General features: G+C 38.3%; 1 long non-coding RNA gene across 1 annotated transcript; it reads left to right on the forward strand.

Moving 5' to 3' along the window:
- Positions 1-4374: 4374 nt before the first annotated feature.
- On the forward strand, positions 4375-4690 carry LOC110676180. The gene is made up of 2 exons (XR_002500137.1): positions 4375-4484; positions 4541-4690. It is a non-coding gene; the product is annotated as an uncharacterized LOC110676180 (long non-coding RNA).
- Positions 4691-16656: the final 11966 nt, after the last annotated feature.

The following is a 16656-nucleotide window of genomic DNA, read 5'->3' on the forward strand; positions in this document are numbered from 1 at the left end:
TTTGCAAGTAAAAAGGATACATATCCAAACTTTTTTGCAATATACTACAGATGACACGCATGCTTCGTCCTTTGGCGGAGAGGCCTGTGTCATCCGCAAACAAAGATTTTTGACATTCCTGACATAACTCAAGTAAGTCTGATGTGAAAATATTGTATAATATTGAACCCATGATGCTGCCTTGAGGAACACAAGCTCTTAGAGGGAGTCATGCATACTTGGAGTTTTGATGAATAACCTGAAGTGTACGATTTTACAAATAACTTTGATTTATTCTAACAATGTATGTTGGATTTTTTTTTTTTTTTTAATTTTACGATCAAGCCTTCATGCCAAACACTGTCGAATGCTTTATCTACGTCTAGAAGAGCAAGACCAGTAGAATAGCCTTCAGATTTGTTGAAACGGATCATACTTGTTACACGTAAAAGTTGATGAGTGGTCAATCCGAACTGTTCTTTGCCAAAAACTGAATTTTCATTGATGTGGTCCATCATTCTGTTCAAAATGACCTTTTCAAAGAGTTTACCGATGGAGGAAAGCAAACTGATTGGACGATAGCTAGAAGCTTCTGCAGGATTTTGTCTGGTTTTAAAATTGGAACAACCTTAGCATTTTCCATTTATCAGGAAAATATGCTGATTGAAAACATTTACAACATAAATATATCAACTAAAAATGACAGGCTACTTTCTGGAAGTTTCTTGATGAGGATGTTGAAAATCCCATCATCGCCAGGAGGTTTCATATTTTTGAATTTTTGAATAATAGTTCTCACTTCTTCTAAATCAGTCTCCCAGGAATTTTCGAAAACATTCTCTTGATTGAGAATATTTTCGAAGTACTAAGTAGTTTGATTTTCAATTGGACTAGTAAGTCCAAAATTAAAATTTTGCACACTTTCAAACTGGTATTGACTTCTAAGTTTTTTTTTTTCAAAATTTTAAATAATTTCCAAAAGGGCTTAGAGCTAGGGTCCGAATGAGAAATCTTATTTTCAAAATTTTTCTTTCTTAATTGTGCAAAACATTTCTTGATTTCTTTCTGCAAATCCTGCCATATAATTTTCATAGCAGGATCGCGAGTGCGTTGATATTGCCTTCTCCTAACGTTTTAAGACGGATCAAGAGTTTAAGATTATCGTCTATAATCATGGATTCAAATTATACTTCACATTTTGGAATTGCAATGCTCCGGGCTTCAACAATGGTAATTGTTAAAGTTTCAATAGCATTGTCAATATCAAGTTTTGTTTGTAAAGAAATGTTAACATCAAGATTAGAGTCAACATATGTTTCATATATATTCCAGTCGGCTCGAAAATAACTGAAAGTGGAGCTGATAGGATTGAGAATGGCTTCATGGGATATTTGAAATGTAACAGGGACACGATCAGAATCAAAATCCGCATGAGTAACTAATTGGCTGCAAAGATGGCTAGAGTCGGTTAAGACCAAGTCAATCGTAGATGGATTTCTAGAAGAGGAAAAACAAATAGGGCTATCAGGTTGAATTAAGAAATATCCTGAAGAGCACTCATCAAACAAAATTCTGCCGTTAAGAATTATTCCATGACCTATGTTTGGCATTAAAGTCACCAATGACAAAAAATTTTGACTTATTGTGAGTCAATTTTCGCAAGTCAGTTTGGAGCAAATTAACTTGCTGTCCAGAGCATTTAAAAGCAAATAGGTAGCTATGAAAGTATATTTACCAAGCACTGTTTCATAAGACACACCTAAAGTTTCAAAAACTTAGTTTTTAATGGCGAAAACAGTTGATGTTTTATACGTCTATGAATGATGATTGCAACTCCCCACATGCCCTATCAAGTCGATCATTACGATAAACAAACAAATTAGGATCTCTTTTGAGTTTAGATCCAGGTTCCAAATACATTTCAGTAATAACGTTAGTGGTTACCATTCAGAGAACCAGTATTCCAATTTCAAATATTTAAATTATTATTTGGATCCATTAGAAAAACGTAATCCAATAACAATTTGATTTGTAAATTTTACACCTACTTGGACTGCTTCAGTCATAGTGGTGGCTTTGAACATTGCATCAATCATTAGATTCAATTGTTTAGTTAGAAAATTAAAATCTGAGACAGACATATCACTTGAAGTGGGTACATCGTTGGTTCAAATCTCATAGGATATTTTCGGGTTGGAAATTGTTTTCAAACTCCTAGGCAAATAGTATCTTCTTGCCTATCAAATTCATGAATGAATATTCAATTGACAAAGAAAGCTCACAGCAAATACTGCGAGAATGTTCATAAGAACATTTAGCTGAGAAGACGGCTTTGTCCCAGTTGGGACGAAACGCCGGAAAGAGAAAGAAGTATGAAATGAAAAATGCTCAAAATAAAAGCCCGTTCATATAACTAAAGCTGTAGTGCTCAACTACGAATAGATAAAAAAGCTACGAGTATTATTTTTTTCTCATTATGTGGCAGGATAGCATTTAAAAAAATCCCTAGTCTAGAAAAGATCAGCGTATAAAATAAGGTCAAAATCCACTAATTTAAATAGAAATGAAACCTCTGAAGTCCTATTCATACAATATGACTTTAAAAACACCATGTGCACCGCACTACTAGTGATAAAACAAAAGTTGAGTGATTCCAAAGAATCACATCGTAAAATGTGAAATCCTGCTCTTCACAACCACTCACAAAATTTCATCCATCAAAACCGGGGGTACCTAATACTAGTACCAACCGGCATGGAACGCTCGTTCCCACTAGATTCGGTGTTCATGTTCGTCATCAAACGAATCACAGAAGCGAAAGCAGAGCACTGAGTGAATTTTTTATCACGCAAAGGATAATCCTAATTAGTGAATCACAGTGACTCCAAAGTGCACCGAGCGGACGAGCTCAAACGAATGCCAAGTGCGGGCGAGCAAAACTAATCCACCTAATCACTCATTCGTTCGCAATTCATGCCACCACCCCAACTGGTGCATAGCATTGAGCTTTGTGCTTGCTCGCTCATGTCCATGCTGATGCCTGCCTGCTGGTTCCGATTGCTCCCTTCCAGCCCACGCACAACGCTCGGTGTGCTGAAACATACATTTTGCTGAACTTTCATGGAGCTTCTAACAGTTTCCATGGAGCTTCTAAGTTTTGGTACTCCAGAAGAGCTTACAGAATATGACGAAATTTATCAACGGTGAAAATAAAAAGCATGTTTTTCCTATAAATGTTTATAGGAGACCAATAGAGTTTCACTAGTTTTGAAGAATATCAACCGCTTTAAGACCAATTTGACATGTCCCAATACCAATTTGAACACGAAATAATGATCAAATGTTTCAAATTATTTCGTTGTATTTATTTGTATAAATTTGGTCTCTAAGCTATTAAAATTCATTAAAATTTTCGTATTTTCCTAAGAATCCACATTTGGGAAAAAAAAATCAATATTCCGCATTCCTTTCTCTGCTACCAAGGCTAACATTGAGTGAAAGTACACCGGAGGTTTATGCAAGCTCGAAAACATCTATGATTCAGCACACCGTGCAACGCCAGAATACAAACGTTCAACTTTTTCTACATGGTGTATCTCATGTAGCAACGTTGGTTGGATTACGGGATTAGACACGCTTAGGGCTCAGGAAAAAAAAAACAATTTGTTTCACCACAAATCTGGAAATTTGCTTACTATAACGCTTTTGATTCTAGTACCTATTCCTACTACTGCTCTGCCAACAAATACTATGCTGCTATACCAGACCGCCAACAGCAATTGGGTCGAGATGGAAGTTTGTTCGGGGAACAACTTTCCAACTTAAACTCTTCAATCAAACCGGTGGCATTCATTTTTAGAAATAGAGGGAACTGAGCAGAAAAAAAAACCCGAAAACATGGCGAAGCAATCTTTGAACTTTGTCAGCGCTTGCATTCGTCAGTGGAGCAATGTCAAAAGTTGATGGAAAGTTATAATAAATTCATTGTTAGGCACTGTACCGAGAGGAATATTTTTTTTATGATGCACTAATGTTTAAAGTTTCGATTGCCCAACTGGGGTTAATAGAGGAAAGATTATATAGCAAAACTGTGGAAATCACACCGCATGGAGCGGATAAGAGTCTACAATTCATACCCATACAGCGTAAAATGACGCGGAAATGGTCTGGAATTCTTTTTATTCCAAAAATATAGTGGTCGGCATTTAAGAAGGGGATAGAGTTCCGTCTTTGATGTGAACAATTATTTAATCAATTCAATTCAACTCACCATTTTATTTCTTCTTCTTCCTTATTCTGGCATTCTATCTCAACTGAGACAGAGTCTGCTTGTCAGTTTAAGTTTTCGCATAACTAAATCAAAGTATGCTTTTTCAAATTACAATCTGAGTTAACCTGACATCTGATGAATGAAAAACAACGAAACTTCAAAATGTAACGCAAATCCGTGCATTGTTCAAGGGAAGCGATGTTGAAAGCTGCCGCTGCAGATGTCCTAAAAAATGGTTTTAAACCTACAATCTAGACTGACAAACTTTTGAATTTTGTGTGCCAATTCTAGGTCCTTCATCCGTAGTTTAAAATATCATGAAGCTTGGCGATCATGTTGCAAGGGAACAACCACCAGGACAACCCGCAGCGTTTTGATAGTATCAGAGAAGCGCCATTTTTTGTCTACATTGGTTGGTTTAATAAAAATTAATTTAACTTGGTTTTTCTGTTTTGTTTAATCTGATCAATATATTTTTTTATCTTTGTATAATGAGTTCACGACCAACGTATTGCTAAATTGTCTGCAAAAACGGTGCAAAAGTTATTGTGAATGTTCTCATTGCGATATTAGAACTTTATGCATGACACTGTTTTCTACAAATTGAAAATTTTAAAAGTTTAGATTTTGTGGTATCATTTTCATAGCATTACAGTGGCCTCATCCCATGGACATCAAGAAGAAGAATAATTTATATTATAGGGAATCTACGAATGCCCACTTCACGGTAGATTTTTAGGTTCGATCCGCTCCTTGTTTTGCTCACATAGTAAATTGACGTATCAATTCGATCGTAGACAAAAAATAACTCTTCAGCCGTAGGCACAGTCTAGATCGGAAACCTTTTCGATTTAGGATCAATCAGGGAAAATGACTCGTTAATACCGGTTTCACACTACTTTATAAAATTACCCCGGTCCGTTTTTGGGAGATACCATATTACCGAACAATTTCCGTTTGATCAAAAGGAAGTAATATCGGGAAGATTAAGAATAAGTTTAAGAGACGTGCTGCATTATTTTACTCCAAAATAGAATTACCATTTGATGCTTTCAACTAGCCAAAAACTATCAATTTGCCAATAAGATCAGTTGATTTTTTGGGGCCTTCCTTAGCCGAGTGGTTAGAGTCCGCGGCTACAAAGCAAAGCCATGCTGAAGGTGTCTGGGTTCGAATCCCGGTCGGTCCAGGATCTTTTCGTAAAGGAAAATTTCCTTGACTTCCCAGGGCATAGAGTATTATCGTACCTGCCACACGATATACAAATGCAAAAATGGCAACTTTGGCAAAGAAAGCTCTCAGTTAATAACTGTGGAAGTGCTCATAAGAACACTACGCTGAGAAGCAGGCTCTGTCCCAATGAGGACGTAAATGCCAAGAAGAAGAAGAAGAAGAATCAGTTGATTTTTTAGTGATGAGCGACAACGATCACATGGGGCTCTGAAGATGCACATCAAAGTTCACCGATCGGTGTTGCTCACGGCCTACCTCTGTAATGAGCATCAAGTTAGCATGAGTTTTGCTCATGAGCTGAACTTTTTCAATGTTCATATCTCTGTGATTACACGTCCAATTGAAACTCTCTAAGCCGCATTCGAAAAGCAAAGAGTTATTCTTACTTCGTATGTATTTTTCCAAAAATATTCTACACTAAAAAATCATATCTAATTTCCTCAGCATTGGATCGTACAAAATTTTAAAACAAGGTGTCATTAGAATCGTAATCTTATATTCTTTGAAGAGACCTCACAAATTTTTTGCGGAAAAATCTGAAAACTGTTAAAAATCAATGAAACAGTCAGTCAAGTCATCGTGCAAAAGTTTGGGTTCACCCTTCAGTATGTTGCAAATCGTGCAAAAGTTTGGGTTCACCTGAGCCGTACGCATATCATTTTTGTCAATATCTCTGCCATTTTTCAACTGATTTTAATAGTTTAAAGCTTTTTCGAGCGCAAATAATGGCGCGTAAATGATTGGTTTGAGATTTCACAGATTAAGTAAGTTCAGGTGAACCCAAACTTTTGCACGATACACCATAATGAGGGGTGAACCCAAACTTTTGCACGATGACTTGAATAACTGTTTCATTGATTTTGAATAGTTTTAAGATTTTTCCGCCAAAATTTCGTGAGGTCTATTCAAAAAATATAAGATTACGATTCTAATGACACCTTGTTTTAAAATTTTGTACGATCCAATGCTGAGGAAATTAGATATGATTTTTTAGTGTAGAATATTTTTGGAAAAATACATACGAAGTAAGAATAACTCTTTGCTTTTCAAATGCGGCTTAGAGAGTTTCAATTGGACGTGTAATCACAGAGATATGAACTGAACTTTTTTGTATGTTTTTCAGAGGGTGAACTCAAACTTATGCACGGGAGTGTACATTCCATTCTCTGTCATCTCATTTCTAGAATAATTTCAAGAGGAAACCATTAGTTATTTTCTGGAGCAATCCTTAAAGGAACTCCTGAAGAAAAAGCTGGATAAATTTTTGCAGGAATCCCTGTAATTCCTGTGTAATCTCTGGAGGAATCCATAAAGAGATTTCTCAAAACGATTTATTTTGGAGATTTTACAGGAGGAACTTTTGTAGACGTTTTTCTAATGTAATTTCCAAAAAAATGTAAAGATAGTTTGGATAATGTTTCAGATGTAATTCCTGCATGAATTCGTGGGAGAATCTCTGAAAAAAAAAACTAAGGAGGAATTCCTGGAAAATTTTTTGAAGGTCCAGAACAAATCTCTCGAGAAACCCCTGTAGGAATCGCTTGAAACATCCCTGGAGAAATCATCGTAGAAATTCCGGAGTATTCCTGGAAGAATTATTGAGACAGGTTCAAGTGTCCAATTAAAGATTTTATTGGAGAAATAAATAATGGAATCACTAGAGACATTCCTGCAGGAACTCCATGCGAAATTTCTAACTAAAAGAATCCCCGTCGAACAAAAAACCCATTATTGGACTACTGGGTGTTTCAAGTTATACGTTGCCTAATGTTAGTGATCGTTCAGTCTGTACAGACTTTGGCTGCACTGAAGGCTGTTGCACTGGAGGTTGCTGCACTGAAGGCTGCTGCATTGAAGGCTGTTCTAGGGGCGGACGCAATGACTGCTGTTGTACAAATGGTTGGTAAACCAAAGCATACTGCGTTTGCTGACGTAACAGGTGCGAGGTTTATTGTAAGGGGGAAAGGTGTGCATTGGGTAACAGTTTTTTTTTCTTTCTTTTTTTTTAAGGCACTCTGTGCCACTAGACTGGCCCTTAAACAAAAAAGTTGTAAAACTCAACGGGGTACCCACTAGATATGTGCCTCTGGGTAAGAAAAAAGGTCTCTCAAAATTTCAACTCAATTGGTTACGACACCAGCTGGCGCGTTCAATTTGATGTTTGTATGGGATATTTGTTTCAAATATATTGAAAATTTACCCTTTGTCAATGGTTCGTTCTGTATACTAGTTGATCGTGTTCAATTGAGCCCAGAATGACAAATACACTAGTTGATACCCTAATGAACATAGCTGCAGAATGTTGTATCTGGAATCAAGCTCATTTTCATTAACATTTCAGTTGATGAAATTTAGGCTTAGATCAGCACTTCCGTACAACCACATATATGCATGCGCCTTGTGCAACAGCTCGCCCAGCGTCATAGGTGGCTATGATGCGCTTAGTGATAACCATCACTCTATGTTGAAGAAATACAGAGCAGTATTGCAGATCTACTTCAGATAGTTAAAACACCAACTTTATCAATTTTAATCATGATACAACCTTCTACAATATTGTTCGTTATGGTATCAAGTAGTGTTTTTGACATTCTGGGTCCAATTGAACGCGATCAACAATTTTCCTGTACCAAACAGTAGATGGTGTGCTGTTTCCCATATATTTGAGCTGGAAATCCCATATTAACTTCAATTCCAATGTGCCAGCTCATGGAACGACCAATTGTGCTGAAATTTTCAGAAAGTCTTCAACTAACCCTAAGGATTAGTTCTGAGGGGTGCCCCGTGGAATTAAACATCTTTATTTTTCTCCCATACTGAGCTGGGCCAGTCTAGTGGCCACTACTGTGCCGGAATCAGTTGATCTGTAGCTTCCTTACCGATACAGATCTTTTTTTAACTTATCTATATTTACATCTTCTTTCACTCTCTCCTACTCTTTTACTCTCACACCAAGCAGGTAGGAGAAAGCTCTGCTGTTAGTGAGGCTAGCTGCCTGCGAAGAGGGTCAGTTTGTCTCAGTCACCATCTGATACTAACGGAGGATGGATATGCTCCCCAAAGCACAGTCCTCCGTGAGGCGTCTTCTGGTGGCTGGACGGGTTTTTTTTTGTGAAGGGGCTGGGAATCGAATCCATGACCTTCCGCTTATGAAGCGAAAGCGTAACCTCAAGGCTACAGACCCCCCATATTGGGTAACAGTTGGTTTTTCTAAAAAAAAGACATTGTTAAATATTGGATTTGAGCCTGCGTTAGCTATACGCTGCTGCTCGGTAAGAGGATTTTGTATGATTGGAAATGATGTCGGTTGAAAAACATGTTTTTTTGCTTGTTTTATCGGTTTGGCTTCCGGACTTACCTGAAGAAATTTCGTTCGTTCGCTGCTTTGGTACAGCACCTAACGTCATTGCTCTGGGTTGTACTACCTCCATCTGGGTCGCGGGTGTCGGAACCGTCGTTATACGGTACACGGTTGCATTCCGTCGATTTCCTCCCTGCACAGCCTTAATTGCTGCTGCAAATCTGAGGCGATGTTGGCTCGGATTGCTGTAAGCATCGCTCCAATCTTACTCGTAATTCGCGAATGAGGTCCTTGGCGTTATGCTGATTGACTTCCGGATACGGTTGAAGCTCGCTAATGTCACACGTCTCAAAGGCAGGAATAGTCCTATCTCGGAGAGGAGAACTATGATGTTGGCTGTCTAAGTTTGACGGAAACTCTGAAGGTAGCTCCTTTTCCACATCTCTTACCGCTGCATCCTCGGAGTCCTCTTGACGAAGAATCGGATTTTGCTGCTGAATCGTAATAGCTGCTGGCAGATAGTTTCCTCCTGCTGTGCTCGTTTCCCGATCCGCGCTGTTCTCTACCCAGTCTCGAACTCTCCTTTGGCTACCACCGCGACTTGCTTGGCTCCGACGTTCCTTTTCAGCGATAATCGAAGCTTCCAACAGCCTTCGTTGCTCGTCTAAGAACTTCTTTTCCAGTTCTACTTCTGCGCGTTGCTTCTCCAATTCCTGACGTTCTCATAGACGGGCCATACTTTCTGTCAAATGCGATGACGATCGACTCGTAACGCTGACTCTCGATTAAGCACGAGATGATCGCAGCGGGTACATACCCACGAACGATCGGCAATCGATCCGGTGACTCCTGCACAACTGAAGTGCCACCACACATCGCAAGCATCACATTGAACCAAATTGTCCGCTTCGTCCGGACGGTTGCAACCAGCACATCCATCCTTCTTGTTGGTGGTAGAATGATGACTCATCATGAAATTTTTGAAGATTGTTATGACAGAAAACGAAAGGCTTCACACCGATTTCTGTAGCTCAATATATTGCTTCAAAACTGAAAAAATACTCTTATTAGTTTAATGATTGATTAACATTTGAGGAACTTACATTTCAGTGGCCCTTAGAATTCTGTACTCCTGAGTTGTTGTAGAGATAATCTTTCGATTAGAACTAAGTTTAAGCATTAAGTTCCACAATTTTACCTCCAGTAGTTCGTAACTAGGTTAAGAAACTGATTTTGAGATGGTGACAGCGGTAGAGATAGGGTGCCCAACTCGACGGTACCGGTAACATCGGTGTAAATTGTAAAAACAAATGTTCCGCTCAATTATTCCGTAAGTGACATTTCGCTCCTACTTGATTAGCTGTCAAAATTACTTTGGTAATTAGGGGAAATTTTACTTGAGTGTTTTACTCTCAAAGTCCTTACTGCGCTTAAGCTGAGAAGCATCCTGAGAAGCAAGCAAGGTTATCTCGGTTGGGGCATAACGCAGTAAACAAGAAAGAGAATTCAATGTGTGATTTTTGGCATGGCATGGATGATTAATCATGAATTTTGAGCCATCGCATGATAGAACTATGTAATGGTCTGAAAATATCCACATCATATTCTATCGGAACCGGTTCGTATACCGATCAAATCTTGCTAAATGCTTGCGTCCTTGAGCAATTGTGCTCAGAATAGCCACACCCATGAAAAATGTCCAGAGTTCTATACTAGAGCTTTTTTATTTATTTTTTTCAATACAAAGCTAAGAGAACGAAAATCGGTTCAAAAATTTATTTTTGAGAGCGTTTGTATGTCATGGCACATTTTTGACCCTTAGTGCATGATGTGTAACTTTTTCTCAATCCATTAGAAAGATTAAAGGTACAATACATAAACATACTTTTTTGATTATCTTTATTGAGGTTCTACTCAGAGGATTCGAACACGTAAAAAACAAATTCAGTACTATTTCTTGAGAAACAAGTAGGTATATCAATTAATCTTTTTATTTGCACCACAAATCATAAGATTGCACTTATATATTTTCTGTGCTCATACATTCATATATAAAGAATGATTATCAATAAACTATGTTCTTGTATGATAAATTTTGCAAGCTTTTCCTTAATTTTTAATATTTCCTTTCCTCTGCAAAATTACCTCCTATAGTGCAAAGCTTTCATACACAATGGAATAAAAGCCATTAAGGAAGCAATTAGATCGCTGCCTTTGCTACTATTAGGTCTCTTGTCCTCGGCTTAATATTTGCTGTCCAGTGGCAGTCACCAGCTGCAAAATTAGGATAAAAGTTTCTCCTGCGCTTCGCTCTTCAAAAGAGAGAGAAAGAGAAAAAAAGAAGAAATTAATTACAAAAGTTTCCTTACTGGCACCCACTTTGTAACATTTTTTTTTCCTCTGTTCCGCAACTGACTGGCAACTTTCTTTCGGCAGCATTGATCTACCGTTGGCCGCTGGTCGCCGCCATCTCTATGATTCATTGCGTAGGCTTCGCTAACAATTTCAGCAAGGTCCAACTTTTACCGAATCACGATTCGGATTCGGCTTTGCTTCCATTCCCCGAACGGAGAAACAAGCCTAATGATTAATAATAAAATTCAGGTCTTTTCTCTCCCGTCTCGTCTAACGTCGCGCGAAACAGATTTTGGGCATATTGTCCAGCAAACATCGAGGCACAGTGGCGGTCAGTCGAACAAAAGCTTAACAATTGATATCAATATTTTATTATTAAAAAAAATGTTTCTATTCAAAATACTAAGGAAGAGTCAAATTTGGCTGCTGAATTGGATGAAAATTATGTAGTCTGGAATTTTTGAAAGTTGGGATATGTAGAAATAGTTGTTCAATCCATATAAATATCAACCTATAGCCCTGATGTTTAGCAATGTTTCCCAAACAAAACTTCGAAAATTTCAGCACGATTGGATTAAATATTTATTAAGACAATTGAATCGTTAAACTTTCCCTATGTTAAAGCTATATCAATGAATTGTATCAACATACCCCTATTAGCAAATGGCCAAATTTGCATCCCTTTTGGATTTTTTTTTCAGGTTTTGTCCGACTTTCGTATAGATGCCTACCACTGTGCGTAGAATGGTAAACCGAACAGAGAACTGCTGGCCGAAGGATATAAATGGTTGCTGGCTTGACCGGTCAGAAAGTGGATTACGCGTCGTAAACCTAATTACGACTGGAGGCAATGGTACGAATCACGTACGAATGCTCTCTTTGCTATGACACGTCGACGTCGTATGGCTATTTGGAGAAGTGCCACAACAAGGACCAAATGGTATGCGGTTATTCCGGTTCATTTCGGGGATAGTTACCGAGTCTGAATTTGATTAGGCATTGTTCTTCGGTTATTGGATTAGGGCTGTTCCTTGAGGTAGGTTTATCAATCTTCCGATGACCTTTGGAGTCGTTTGTGTTAATACAACACCGGATGGAAATTGAATAAATTTGTAGACGCAATCGCTAGGAGGAATGTAGTGGACGATACAATAATGTGTCTTACCTGGTGGACATTGATGGATGTTCGCATTTCAACACCTGGAATGAAAATAGAAAATAATGTAATTACTGTTTTTGCTGTTACTAGTTCTATAATGCAAAGTCAGGGATCAAAATCAGTTCAACGTATGTGATAGCCCCGTAATAACATGGATCGTTCAACATTTTTTTGTCAGTATACTGGTACACATATGTAGATTTTAGAAGTGGTCAGAGAAACTGGGGAATATTTCTGTGGTCGTAGTTATTCCGGTGAATTACTGGGTCAAGTCGAGTGTAAATGGGCTATTTTTTAGACATCCCAAGTTATCTTCATTTATTTGTAATGACAATCATTTAAATTTGCATAAGTCATTAAGATCTGATATTCCACATTATAAATGAAGATGTGTGCACCATTTAGAATGTACCGGATGTGGCCATTCTAACTTTATGTCCCGAAGAACCGGCTATAGTTTTAATAATTAGTATCTAAACCGTTAAAATTCGCAAAAACTAGAGATCAAACATAAGAAGTAGACTAATTCACTAAAATGCATTCCGATAAGCTTGATACAGATGTTTAACAAAAAAATCTCTGGAAAGTACTTAGATGAATCTCTGGTATTTTTTCTTTTTGGAAGGGAAATAGGGAAATAATAATATAATTCTCTAAGAAATCCCTGAACGTGGAAGATTTTGTGAACGTTATTCGTTAGGAACTTTATAGGAATTTTAGAATTCTTTAAACATTTCTTAGTTGGGCATTTTTGAAAAAAAAAAATCAATTTTTCCTAGAGAGTTTTGAGTTTTTTTATTTTTGGGCTGTTTGGGCACGTCGGGAGTTAATCATCAATGTTAGCTTTCTTTTCCCGATCAGCCTAGATAGCCGTGTAGTGTCGGTAGCGGTTGTTTCAATTGGCTAAGAATTAACACTACGGACTGCCTGTTCCGGTGGTAAAAATCCACCTAACAGGTGACCCCTAATTCATGCGGCTTTAAGCTTACCGTGCCCAAGAATGAATGGTTAGGGGGGTCTAAATAAAACCTAACCGCAAACGGAGCCTGTGGAGTACCTGGGCGCCCTGTACAGTATTATGCCCTTCCTGTGCTACCCGGAGCAATGGTGTAGGTGACCTTGTGTTTCTCCGAGATAATCGGCTGCCTTCTTCAGTCTCAAGCCTGAGGCTAAATAAGGGTGGGATTATTAATACGTTGTAATTTAGTTTAAGTTTTCACCTCGATGGTTTCGCATTATGCGTATTACACAGTGTAGTCTGTGCTTTTCGCCTTTGACGACTTTTAAGAGATACCGATCTGGTTTTTCGCTGCTGGTCTTTTTCATTCTGAGATTGCAAAAAGCTTAATCCTGCCTAGCTTGGGTAGTGTCTACGGTTAGGATTGCTTAGTTAGACCAATCTTCAGCATAAAATATCAGCAACGATCAATCTATGTAGACTCATGCAAATGGTACAGTTCAAATGGCGCAAAACCCATACTTTTGTGTACTTTTATCTAGGTAACCTTGTGGACCCAGTTTTTGTTACTTTCATAAACATGAAATGGCTAACTCGCGTGCTATACCTCGTGCATGCGTACTCGTAAATAGCGCTTGGTGACCTCAATAGGAAATACGTCTTTCGTTGTGTGTTGTATTTACCACATGATGAACCATCCCCAATGGATGATTTCAAACGAGTTGTCGTTCACTGCCTATGAAAAGGCCTTCTGCTGATTTGTGGGTTGTGATGCTGATACCAATCACATCATCTGGATCAGCTCAGATATCAATTTGAGAAGCTCCAGTCTGATGGAATGCTTAAGAAGTTCAAATCTTGGATTACTTATTTTAGGGAATCGCCCAACCTTCATTGTGTCTGCTAGAGAAGAAGTGTTAGCCATAATGCTCTGCTTGAACAGAATCAGTCACGAGTTGACAAATTGGCATGTATCAGATGGATTCTATGACACTACCCCGAACGCCACTACCCCGAATGCCACTACCCCGAACGCCATTACCCCGAATGGGTCATTACCCCGAACGCCACTACCCCGAATGGGTCACTACCCCGAACGCCATTACCCCGAATGGATAAAATTTTGAGACATATTCTAGTTAGAGAGTGGGGAGATAATTGTACGATTTCTTTTGAGTATATAACGAGTTTGGGTCAAAAATTGATTTTTCAAATATTAGAAGATAAAAAAGCAGCTAGTTGTTCAGCAAATATTTTTTACACGTTAAGTATTGTCCTCTAATTTTGGGAAGATTCACACAGCCACATTGCAATGCTCTGAAGAACAGCCTATTTCAAAAAGAAGGGTGAATTTATTATGAGAAGGATAGCTATAATATGTACAAAATTAGGATGTAGTAAAGTCTCTTATTGGACGTCGGTAGCCACTTCCTTTACTCGTTTTTATAGGTGTCGGGCATTAAGATTCAAATCTTCTTAAAGATTTTGTTTCGTAAACGATGGTAATGGAAGTTCACCCTGAGATAGTCGCTGCAAGTGTTGTTCTATGGAACCCGCCTAAAAACCAACCTAATAGACGACCGTTCCGCTATAGTAAGAAAACATTAATACACTTGTACATGTTAGAAAAAAATCGGCGGCCTCTGATTGTTGCTACAGTAAAAACTTTCGTTGGTTTGTGGAATCAATAATTTGAATTTCAATGAGATAACCACAAAAAAAGTATTTCTTTTTATTCAAGACAGTGAAAAAATGATGATGCCAGAAAAGTGGTTGGCAAATCCATAAGAGACCTGTCTGTTTTAATACGAGAAGATAAAAGAAAGGGAAAATTTGTGATTAGAATTGTAGCAAGATTCATTTTAGTGAATGATTTCAGAATACATTCCTTGAAAAAAGCTGTTCTATGTGGATATATTAGTGACTAGCTTATCCAACGAAAACTTGAAAGAACAGCATATTTGAGAAAGAAGGGCAAATTTCTGGTGAAATATTTACAGCTATGACGTGAATGATCACTGTAACAACGTGATGCTATGATACAACCTTTATTCAGAAGAAAGAAAAAAAATTGTTTAAAAACAAAATTGAAATATGAACACCACCAACAAGTCCAAATACCGGTGATTACGCATCTGTAAAGCAACACCATATTGATGGTTATGGATTCGAATTCCTTTCAGACAATAAAAGGCTTATTTTATTGAGGCCCATTCACAAATTTCGTAACGCTGAAGGGAGCAAAAAAGTTTGTGGGTGGTTGTCCTCAAAATGTTACAGCCCATTCAAAATATGTAGAATTTGCATACAAAAAAAAGTATGAGGGGGTAGGTAGGTGTTAAAAATGGCAATTGTTGGCGAAATGAAATTTGTTAATGAACCCTTGAGTTGCGAAGGTGGGCGCTTATAAACAGGCACTGTCTCAGAAAGAATGAGAAGAATATAGTTGCCATCAAGATATTTCGAAAGAATAGCTGACATATAAAAGATGAACATTTTTCCGACGAATTTTACGTGCCATTAATTACCAGCCTTCATTGGAGACGCATTTTTGCACGCAAAACAAGATACTGTACTGTATCTCATACTATTCGGGGTAATGTCTCATTCGGGGTAGTGGCGTTCGGGGTAATGACCCATTCGGGGTAATGGCTTTCGGGGTAGTGACCCATTCGGGGTAGGTGGGTGGCGTTCGGGGTAATGGCGTTCGGGGTAATGGGATGGAGCCATCAGATGATGAATCATTATCTGATCATCGCTACATCTCTATATGAACATATACTCCACTGGTTGTGACCAAATTCTATGAATTCTCTCCGTCCATTGGAAATCCTAGTGATTTGAATATTTCCACTTCCGGTGAATTGGGACACAATTGTCCTTGCTTCGAGTGAATTCCACAATTGCTTGTCACTTTGTTCCTCACAACTCCCTTCGCGGGACGAGTTGTCATCTGGCTATTTGTAAAGGAATATGTCAGATAGTCAGGCTGCTTTTAAAAGCTCTTGCTTAGACCAACTCAAGGTCTAAGCTTGTTATCGCACGTCGAACTCAATTTGAGGAACTGAATTCAGTGAACTCTGTAAAACTTATATGGGTCCTTGCTATTCTTCCATTGCTGGGAATGAATTGGCTTATGAATTAGCTCGCAATGGAGCATCGCATGACTTCATTGGCCCTCAGGCAGCTATTCCAATTTCGAAGTGCTGGGTGAAGCTTCAGCTAAATTCTTGGGCGGCAACTCAGCACCAGCAATATTGGAATAATTTTGAGTCATGTCGTCAAAAAAATTGTACATTACTGAGCCATCCCAAAGGTGGCTAAGTATTTAACAAATCTGTCAAAGCAGAATTGCAGTCTCTTGGTAACAACCTTGACTGGTCACTGCCGACTCAACTATC

Source organism: Aedes aegypti, chromosome 2 (assembly GCF_002204515.2).
Source record: "Aedes aegypti strain LVP_AGWG chromosome 2, AaegL5.0 Primary Assembly, whole genome shotgun sequence".
Lineage (NCBI taxonomy): Eukaryota > Metazoa > Arthropoda > Insecta > Diptera > Culicidae > Aedes > Aedes aegypti.